The sequence below is a fragment of the Mus pahari genome, chromosome 1 (assembly GCF_900095145.1).
Source record: "Mus pahari chromosome 1, PAHARI_EIJ_v1.1, whole genome shotgun sequence".
NCBI lineage: Eukaryota > Metazoa > Chordata > Mammalia > Rodentia > Muridae > Mus > Mus pahari.
Genome location: NC_034590.1, coordinates 75,760,993 through 75,770,349, shown reverse-complemented (window position 1 = coordinate 75,770,349; position 9,357 = coordinate 75,760,993). Strand labels below are relative to the sequence as shown.

The 9,357-nt window shown below is 45.1% G+C and overlaps 1 pseudogene across 1 annotated transcript; it reads left to right on the top strand.

Moving 5' to 3' along the window:
• Nucleotides 1–7,297: 7,297 nt before the first annotated feature.
• Nucleotides 7,298–7,768, top strand: LOC110336323 (annotated as a pseudogene). Its single transcript, XR_002381217.1, has one exon. The product of XR_002381217.1 is annotated as an NADH dehydrogenase [ubiquinone] iron-sulfur protein 6, mitochondrial pseudogene (transcript).
• Nucleotides 7,769–9,357: the final 1,589 nt, after the last annotated feature.

Below are 9,357 nucleotides of genomic sequence, written 5' to 3'. Positions count from 1 at the left end.
TCTTATGCCCCAGCACCCGTGGGAGAGCGCTGTCAAAACCTTGGGGGCGGAGCAAACGAGGGACTCGCCGGCCGGCCCTGGTCCGCCTTCTTCAGCCACAGCCCAATCGCCGTGGGCAGTCATAGGACCCGCGGGGTTGGGGTAGGTAGGTGACCTCCTGAGAGACAAGCTTCACCACCCTGAGTCATTGCTGCGCGAGGCTGCTGGCGGCGGCCCCGATGCTGTCTGCTCAGAACTGATGGAAGCCCTTTAGAGAACTCCCAGGTGCCCCCTCGCCCCTCGCCTTCCACCCCCCCCCCCACCCTCGCTTTTTTTTTTTTTTTTTTTTTTTTAACTTTCAGATTCCTAGGATGCCCAGTTCAGCTGGCCATTAAACTGAGAAGATTCACGAGAGAGGGCTGGGGCAGCGATCCTTGCATTGAGCAGACTGACCTGCCATGGATGTTCCTCCCCTCGGTTTCCTATGCTCTGCCACCATTACAGCAGCCTCGAACCACTTAAGGTTTTGTTAATGTGTCTTTCTTTTAATTTAGAATTTTGCATTATTATTTCTTTATGTGTATGGATATTTTGTATGTGTGTGTACCACGTGCATGGTGCCTGCTGGAGGCCTAAAGAGGCCGTAGGATCCATCCACCTGGACTGGAGTTATAGATGTATTGAGGTCGCCACGCCAGTGCTGAGTGCTGGGAATTCGACCCAGGTCCCAGCACTCACTATTAGGCCTGCCCTGGAGCCTGGTCAACCTACCAGAGGTTGTCATAGCCTTAAAAAGAAAACGGCCTCTTCTCTTCTAGGAGTCTCCGATGCCAATACTCCTTAGCTAGGAGTGGGCCTTTGGAATTTTGTCTCACTTGAACGTCCTGTGCCTGCTGTCACAATCATGGTGATTTCACTGCATGCAACTTCCCTGTCGTGCCAGAAAAGTTTCCTTTAGTCACCGGCTGCCTCTGGCTCTTCCAGTCTTTCCGTCCCTCTTTCAATCACTTAGCCTTGTAGGGAGAGGTGCGATATAGACCCCATTTAGGGAGGATCACTTCCAAGTCTCTTGTTCTCTGATGATCAATTGTAGGTGTCTGTGTTAACTCTCTGCTGCTTCAAGAAGCTTCGCTGATGAGGACTGCTAAGTGCTCTGATCTACAGCTACAGGAGTAAGACAGTAAAGTCATTTAAATACTGTGCCTATTAACAGAATAATAGTAGTAGGTTCTTTGCCCCGCCATGGGGGGTTATGACCTATCTAGCCACAGGCCCTTGCCCTGATAATGAATGATGCCAGGTATGGGTTATATTAATTCTATTTTATCTGTTGTTTGTTTTGTTTTGTTTTTGAGACAGGATCTCACTACGTCTTGCCCCAGAATCCACAGTTCTGAGAGCCAGCCAATCTTCTAACATAGTTTTAACTGAGAATCTGATTCAGAATTCTCTGGATAGAAGGGACTTTTGGCTTACATGAGTTTTATTTTTTATCTATCTATCTATTTGGTTTTTTTGGAGACAGGGTTTCTCTGTATAGCCCTGGCAGTCCTGGAACTCACTTTGTAGACCAGGCTGGTTTCGAACTCAGAAATCTGCCTCTGCCTCCCAGTGCTGGGATTAACGGCGTGCACCACCACCGCCCAGCTCATTTCCTCCTTTTTAATAGAGAAAGAGTTGGGTATACGCCTGTAACTCCAGCACCTGGGAGGTAGAAATAGGAGGATCAGACGTTCAAGGCCACCCTTAGCTGCAAGGTGAATTTGAGAAGTATGAGTCTACCCTGGACTGCTGTGAAACCATACCTCAAAAAATTAAAAAGAGGAATTATATCCACAGTGGCAAAAAGCTTAATTTATCAAATTCTGTAAATGTGCTAAACACTAATCCAGGCGCTTTGTAATGACTAGTTTTCAATTCTCACACAATCCCACAAATAGCTATAAGACTGCTATTCTTGAGCTGGTGGGGTGGCACATGCCTGTAATCCTAACATGTGAGAGGTAGAAGCAGGAGAAACAGGAGTTCAAGGTTGTCCTTATCTATGTACACGAGTTCTAGACCAGTCTGAGCTGCATGTGATCCTGCCTCCAAACAAAATAACATAAACTATTGCTATTTCCATTCTGCAGATGGGAAAACTAAGACAAAGGCAGCAGCAGCGAGCCAACTAATCTGATTTCTACAGAAATCCCACATTCCAAGCCATGAATCCCCACTAGTGATTTTCTTAGAGAATTTCTTTCAGGGAACACCTCCCCCATCGCACCCCATCCCCTATCCCTGCCTGGTAGACTTCATTTTAGACAATCATAATAATTACCAAACATGTTCCAAGATTATGTGGTGGGCTTTCTTGAGAGCTCTGAGTTAACTCAATCCTTACAACAAATTTAGGCATTAGGTACAATTTTCCTGCCGTGTTTCCTAGGATCCTCTTGGATAACAAAGTTCAAGAATGCTTAGTCCCTTTTATAGAATGGAGTAGTGCTTCATTTGTATATAAGCTATACACATCTAGATACTTTAAATCCTGTTTATTCCTAATAATAGCAATAGTTGTTACATTATTACCAAGGAAAAAGTCTGTACATGTTTAGTATAGGCAGTCCCCACCCTGCATGATATTTCTGATCTGTGACTATTTGAATCTTCAAATTAAAAAAAAAAACTAGATTTATTCATTTTATGTATTTGTATATTTTTGCCTTCCTGTATGTATGTGCACCATTTATGTGCACTATGAGAATGTCTGTCACCTGGAGAGGTCAGAAGAAAATAACAGATCTTCTGAAACTGGAGTTGCCAATGGTTGTTAGGCACTGTATGGGTGCCTGGAATCAAACCAGGGTCCTCTGCAAAAAACAACAAGTGCTCTAAATGGCTAGGCCATTTTTCTAGCCCCAAATCTTCAGATTTAAATCTTATACCAACACACTCAGTAACTTTTTTTTTTTTTTAAGATTTATTTATTTATTATATGTAAATACACTGTAACTGTCTTCAGACACTCCAGAAGAGGGCGCCAGATCTTGTTACGGATGGGTGTGAGCCATCATGTGGTTGCTGGGAATTGAACTCAGGACCTTTGGAAGAACAGTCGGGTGCTCTTACCTGCTGAGCCATCTCACCAGCCCCCACACTCAGTAACTTTATGTTCATCTATAATGAATATAAAGCCTATCTTAGGCTGAAGGTGTTTCAGTAATGCTGAAAGAGCTCTGCAGAGCTTCTGGTAGCTAGATGAAAGCGACACTTTCAAGAAGTGAGGACCACCCTGAAGTACACTTCCTGGGGCTCCAAGGTGGTGGTGGTACGTCTACACAGGGGAGACTGACAGTAAACGGAACCACAAATACCTGCTCCGGAGAAGCTTGGTGGTCCTGAGGAGGTCATCAAACCCACTGCCACAGATGTGAGATCACACGTTTTTATCACACCTCACAGACGTGAGATCACACGTTTTATAGAACCTTTGTTTTCTTTCTCTTTTCTTTTTTGTTTTTGTTTGTTTTTTGAGACAGGGTTTCTCCTGTACTGGAATTCACTCTGTAGACCAGGCTGGCCTTGAACTCAGAAATCTGCATGCCTCTGCCTCCCAAGTGCTGGGATTAAAGGCATGCACCACCACGCCTGGCTTATCTATCTTTTTTATTCTGTCCGTTTCCTCCCCCACCCCCATGCCCTGAGCAGGGTCTCACTATGTAGCTCTGGCTGTCCTGGAACTCACTTTGTAGAACACGCTGGCCTCTAATTGGCAGAGGTGCACCTGCCTCTGCCTCCTTCTGTCAATTAAAGCATTTCTACCTCACTTAGACCATCATTTTAAAAACTTTCTGCAGATGAATTGCTTTCACCTGTTCGTATTTTTTTCCTCAGACTATTGATAGGGCTGAGCAACAGCTAGACAATTCTCTCATCCTTATAATTAATGTTTCTCTTGCATTTTCCAACAGACTGATTCACAGGCCAGATGCCGTGGCTCGTGCTTGTGATCTCAGCACATGAGAAGCTGAGGCAGAAGGATTACTATAGGTTCAAAGCCAGCATGAGCTAGATAGGAAGCACCAGGGCAGCCTGAATGAGACCTTGTCTCAACAAAACAATTAAAAACCTCCAGTTCACTAAACCAGCAAATGCATTCTTTTCTACGACCTGATTTGCACTTAGCTGGTGATGGATGCTGTCTTTGTTGGCAGCTGGGGCTGAGTGACCCATCTCCACCCCCATGTCATTCCAGCACCTGCTTTCTCAGAGTGCTCCTAGCACTGACACCTGAAGATCAGGCTTCTCAGGACAACAAACTAGAGCTGGCCACGCAGGGGATTTTTTATGGGCTGTATCCAGAGTCAGCATCTGAAAAGAGAAGAAAAGATTGGATGGAATAGTGTTTCTACAGAGCCAAGTTCTAAAGAGACAACCTTCAGGGCTGTTCTAAGCAAAAATAAGGATGCCAAATCTTTTTTCTCCCCTAAATAGGTCAGTCATAGAATATGTGCTGCCTCTGGAAAAGATGTGGCCACAGACAAGGTGGTTCTTAGCAGTAGAGGGTCCTTCAGAGGCTGAGGGTCAAGGTCCATAGAGTAGCAGCACTCTGATGTGCAGAGAGGAATCTGGGCTGCACACAGTGCCCACCACCCACTGCTCCTCAGTGTCTGTCTTGGAAGAGGTTTCCATTATAAATAAAACCTATGTCATTATAAGCAAGGTGGTAATGAGAGTGGTTGAAAACTATCTTATTCTTTAACATGTTAAGACCTAGGAAACTTTTTTGTGAAGTCACCTAGGCTACTGAACAGTGGCCATCACTTGGGGAAGTGTTGTTGTATAAAAAGACTTAGAAGGCTGGAGAGATGGCTCAGTGGTTAAGAGCTTGGATTGCTTTCCCAGCGGACCAGGTTCTGTTCTCAGCACCCACATAACAGCTCACGTCCATAACTTCATTCAATTCCATGGAATTCTATATTTTTTCTGAACTCCTCATGCATGTATGTGCTATACATACGTACATACTGGGGAAAGATCAATACACATAAAATAAAAATAAATGCAACTTAAAAAGGAAAATATCTAAGGCATATATAATTCCTGACAACACAGGAATTAGTTGTCAAGTTCTGGGAGTCTGGGCCTACTGAGTGGGGCTGAAGACTTTCTAGCTAAACTTGGGTAATCTGTCTTTGTCTCATTATTTTTTAAGTAGGGCCTCAGGTTTCATGTTGCTCAGACTGGCTTCATAGCTCTGTATCTTGGATGAACCTGCACTTAGGATTCTCCTGCCTGCAGTTCCCCCGTGCTGGGATTGCAGGAGTATGCCACTAGGCCTGGGTTTTGTGCAGTGCTGGGTTTCAAACCTGGGTTTTCACCCAGGATAGGCGAGGACTCTACCTTTGGAGCTAATCCCTAACTTGGGATAATTTGTTTGAGTGCCCCTTTATAGCATCTGGGTTCTCTGTGTCAGGAGACCAACGTAAATTCTGCAGAGGGCCAATCAGCTCTTCAACTGCCTATGAAACTACAAATTAAATCCAGATCGCCAAAACCAGCAGCCTAGAGTTTGCGTGGGGAAAGGTCTCCCTCCTGTGGAATTTTTAGGGAACACTAGTGGACTAAATGTGTGTTAGAAGCAGGCAATTCCAACTCCCTGAATGTGGACTCCCATCTTGTCGTGCTAAAGGGGAACTTTAGATTCAGGACTCCTGGGTTTAAATCCTGGTTCTGCCACTGACTGTTTGCACAGTCCTGAGCAAAGCATGCCACTACTCCAACCTTTTGAGTTCTGGGAGTATAGGTGTGTGTGTGTGTGTGTGTGTGTGTGTGTGTGTGTGTGTGTGTGAGAGAGAGAGAGAGAGAAGAGAGAGAGGGGGGAGAGAGAGAGAGAGCATGGTGAACAAGGCATGATTTAATTGATATTAAATGTCACCTTTCATCTGGAGAGGGCAGGGAGAAGAGAGGGAAAATATTATATGAAATTTGGATTTTAATGTCCCAAATAAAGTTTTATTATAACACTGCCATTTGTTCGTTATGCATTATCTGTATCAGCTTCCCCATCTACATGTAAGAGTGTGCAATAGTGTGTATACCTGAAGGATTTGTGCTTTTAGTCTTTATAGAAAATAATTGCTATGTTTTGTTTTAAATTTTTTTTGAGACATGGTCTCACCATGTAGTCTTGGTTAGCTTGGACTTCATCTGTAGCCCGGGCTAGCTTCAAACTCATAGAACTCCTCATGCTTCTGCCTCCCAAGTGCTGGGACTAAGTTGCATGCTACCACACCCAGCTAAGCTCTGTGCTAGATTCGAGTTGGAAATTAGTCACATTATCTTGGAGAAAATTGGAATTGCTATGATGGTGGAAATATAGATAGAGACAATATAAGGATTAGCTTGGTGCTTTGTACATGCAGTATATATCTGCATTGCCAAACAAGTTTGTAATTCAGATGTCTGCCCTTACCCTGGGGGAGAGACCTCAGCCATCTGAGAGTAAGGAAAAGTGGGTCTGAAAAGAGAGGGTCAAACCAGAATGATTTTCTTGTCATAGTTAGAATCAAGATGACTGGGCAACTTGTGCCTCCTCCATCAGCCATTGTGCCTCCTCCATCAGCCAGCATGAGAGGTAAAGAAGCCAACCCCAGCTGGTTCCTGTCACACTCACTCGGACACACTGTGTCACCAGTATTCACAGATGATCTTTTAGTCACTGTTGGAGGAGGCTCTCCATTCAGCGCTGTCTCTCACAGTGTTCGGCATGACATCCTCCCCTGTGTCTTGAGACATTGCTATCTGCAGCCATGCTGTCCCATGTGGACTCCTCACTTTTAGTGACTCAGAGAGGTGTAATGGGAGCTTGATGTAGAAAAGAATGACTCAACACCGGGGACTGAATGAAGGGAATTGCAGTTGGTAAACCCAGAGAATTATACATTGCTCCCTGTCTAGATTCTGAAGAGGCTGAGCCCTGGAAGTACTTTTCAGCCAGCTATGAGCACACATGACAGCTCCCACCCTAACTGCAGTAACTCTCTGACCTCATCCATGCATCCAGTTTAGCTGGACCTGCTGACAAAGGCCTGTAATTCCAGCTACTCAGGAAGCTGAGGCAGGGGAATTACAAACTCAAGTTGAAGGGCAAGCTGAACACCTCATATCCTGTTTCATAAAAAAAAAAAAAAAAAAAAAAAGTAAAAGCAGGGATAGGGGTGTAGTTGACCCATGTAGTTGTCCAGCATGAGAAAGACCCTAGGTCTAATGTCAGTACCACAAACAACACCCAAACACTCAGTCCTTCAATTAAGAGCACTGGATGACCGGCAAGATGGCGGCAGCGCTGACCTTCCGCCGGCTGTTGGCTCTCCCCAGGGCTGCGCGGGGTTTCGGGGTTCGAGTGTCGCCGAGCGGGGAAAAGATCACGCATAGCGGCCAGGTGTATGATGAAAAAGACTACAGGAGGATTCGTTTTGTAGATCGTCAGAAAGAGGTGAATGAGAACTTTGCCATTGATTTGATAGCACAGCAGCCTGTGAGTGAGGTGGACCACCGTATCATAGCCTGCGATGGAGGCGGTGGTGCCCTGGGCCACCCCAAGGTGTACATAAACTTGGACAAAGAAACAAAGACGGGGACGTGTGGCTACTGCGGCCTGCAGTTCAAGCAGCACCATCACTAGTGTGGGCTGTGTCCTGGTCCTCTGAGTCCTGTGGAGCATCTCCACGCTGGGTGTTCTGTGTGAGGTCACTGCTCTGTGAATGGTGTCCCTTGTTATGAATAAAGGATGCTCCCACCAAAAAAAAAAAAAAAAAAAAAAAGAGCACTGGATGTTCCTCTAGAGGATCAGGGTTTAATTCCCAGCACCCATGTGGCAGCTCATGACTCTCTGTAACTCCAGTTACAGGGGACTCGTGGCACCAGGTATGCATGTGGTGCATTTACATACACATTTGGGGAAAATACCCACACCTGTAAAATAAGATAAATAGATCTTAAAAAAAAAAAAAAAAAGCCAGGTGTGGTCGTGGCACCTTTAATCTCAGTACTTAGGAGGCAGAGGCAGGCAATTTCAGAGTCCGAGACCAGTTTGGTCTATAGAGTGAGTTCCAGGGCACCCAAGACTACACAGAGAAACTCTGTCTCGAAACAAAACAAAACAAAATAAACAAAGAACAAAGGGTAAGAAGCCTGGAAGGGAGCTGGTGAGATGGTTCAGTGATTAAGAGCACTGACTGCTCTTCTGGAGATCATGAGTTCAAATTCCAGCAACCACACGGTGGCTCACAACCATCTGTAATGAGATCTGATGCCTGATGCCCTCTTCAGGTGTGTCTGAGGACAACTACAGTATATATATATATATATTAAAAAAAAAAAAAAAAGCCTGGAAGGACCAGATAATTTAATAAAGTGTCACAAGTGCCCCCAATAGGCCCAGTTTTCAGAAATTACCTTTCAGAGACACTCTGATTTAAGTCCCATATCTAATCAGTGGAGGGATCAAGGCCTGGGGTTCTTGTGATTGTGCAAACCTCTGTCTTAATCTCAGTAGTGACTGTTACTACCTCTGCCTCTCTCCATGTGACTCTGTTCCATCCTCTTTCCCCACATCCCGTTATGAAACTCTTCTCAGAGACAGACTTAAATGATTCCAGGATTTATTGCAGTTTAGGAAATAGTTCCAGATATCAAGATGCCTTGTGACATTGCCAGACAGTATGTCTCAGAGGTTAAGCATGACTGGGTAAGACTCCTGGGAGCCTTAGCTTACCAGAGACCCCTGAGTGAACCATGTGAAGCCAGGATCGATGCAAAAAGCAAGAGGAATTTATTGTTCTAGTGCACTGGGGTCATCCCAGACCTGAAGGAGAGGCAGTGACCCCCGGTGCCTGTTCAGTGAGTTTTTATATGGTTTCCAGGGGAAATAGAATAGAGCATCAGCAACTAGGCACAATATGATTGGCGGAACAGTGCACCCTTTAAACTGATTGGTCTTTAGGGAATGAGGTGACAAGGACTTCCCTCGTCTGAAGATGGGCAAGGTCCGACCTGTAGAACTTGTCCTCTCCTGCAGGTCAGTCCCCGCCCTGTGGTCTGAGAAATGTTATTTAGCCTCTCCCTTCTGGAGGGTCACTTGTTTCATGACCTTCCCTAAGTTCCTGAGCTGACCTTTTCATCTGTAAAGGTGGGAAATATGTCCCACTGTAACACCTGCAAACAAACAAACAAGGCTCCATTTTTTAAAAAAAATTTACATTTGTGCAAGAGTATGTGCAGGATGACCATGGCACTGACCAAAAGCTGGTTTCCTCAGAGATGATTCTTGTGGAAAGCCCAGTTTGTCACATGGGTGATGGGATCTCAACTCCTGTCCTTGTCCTCCTG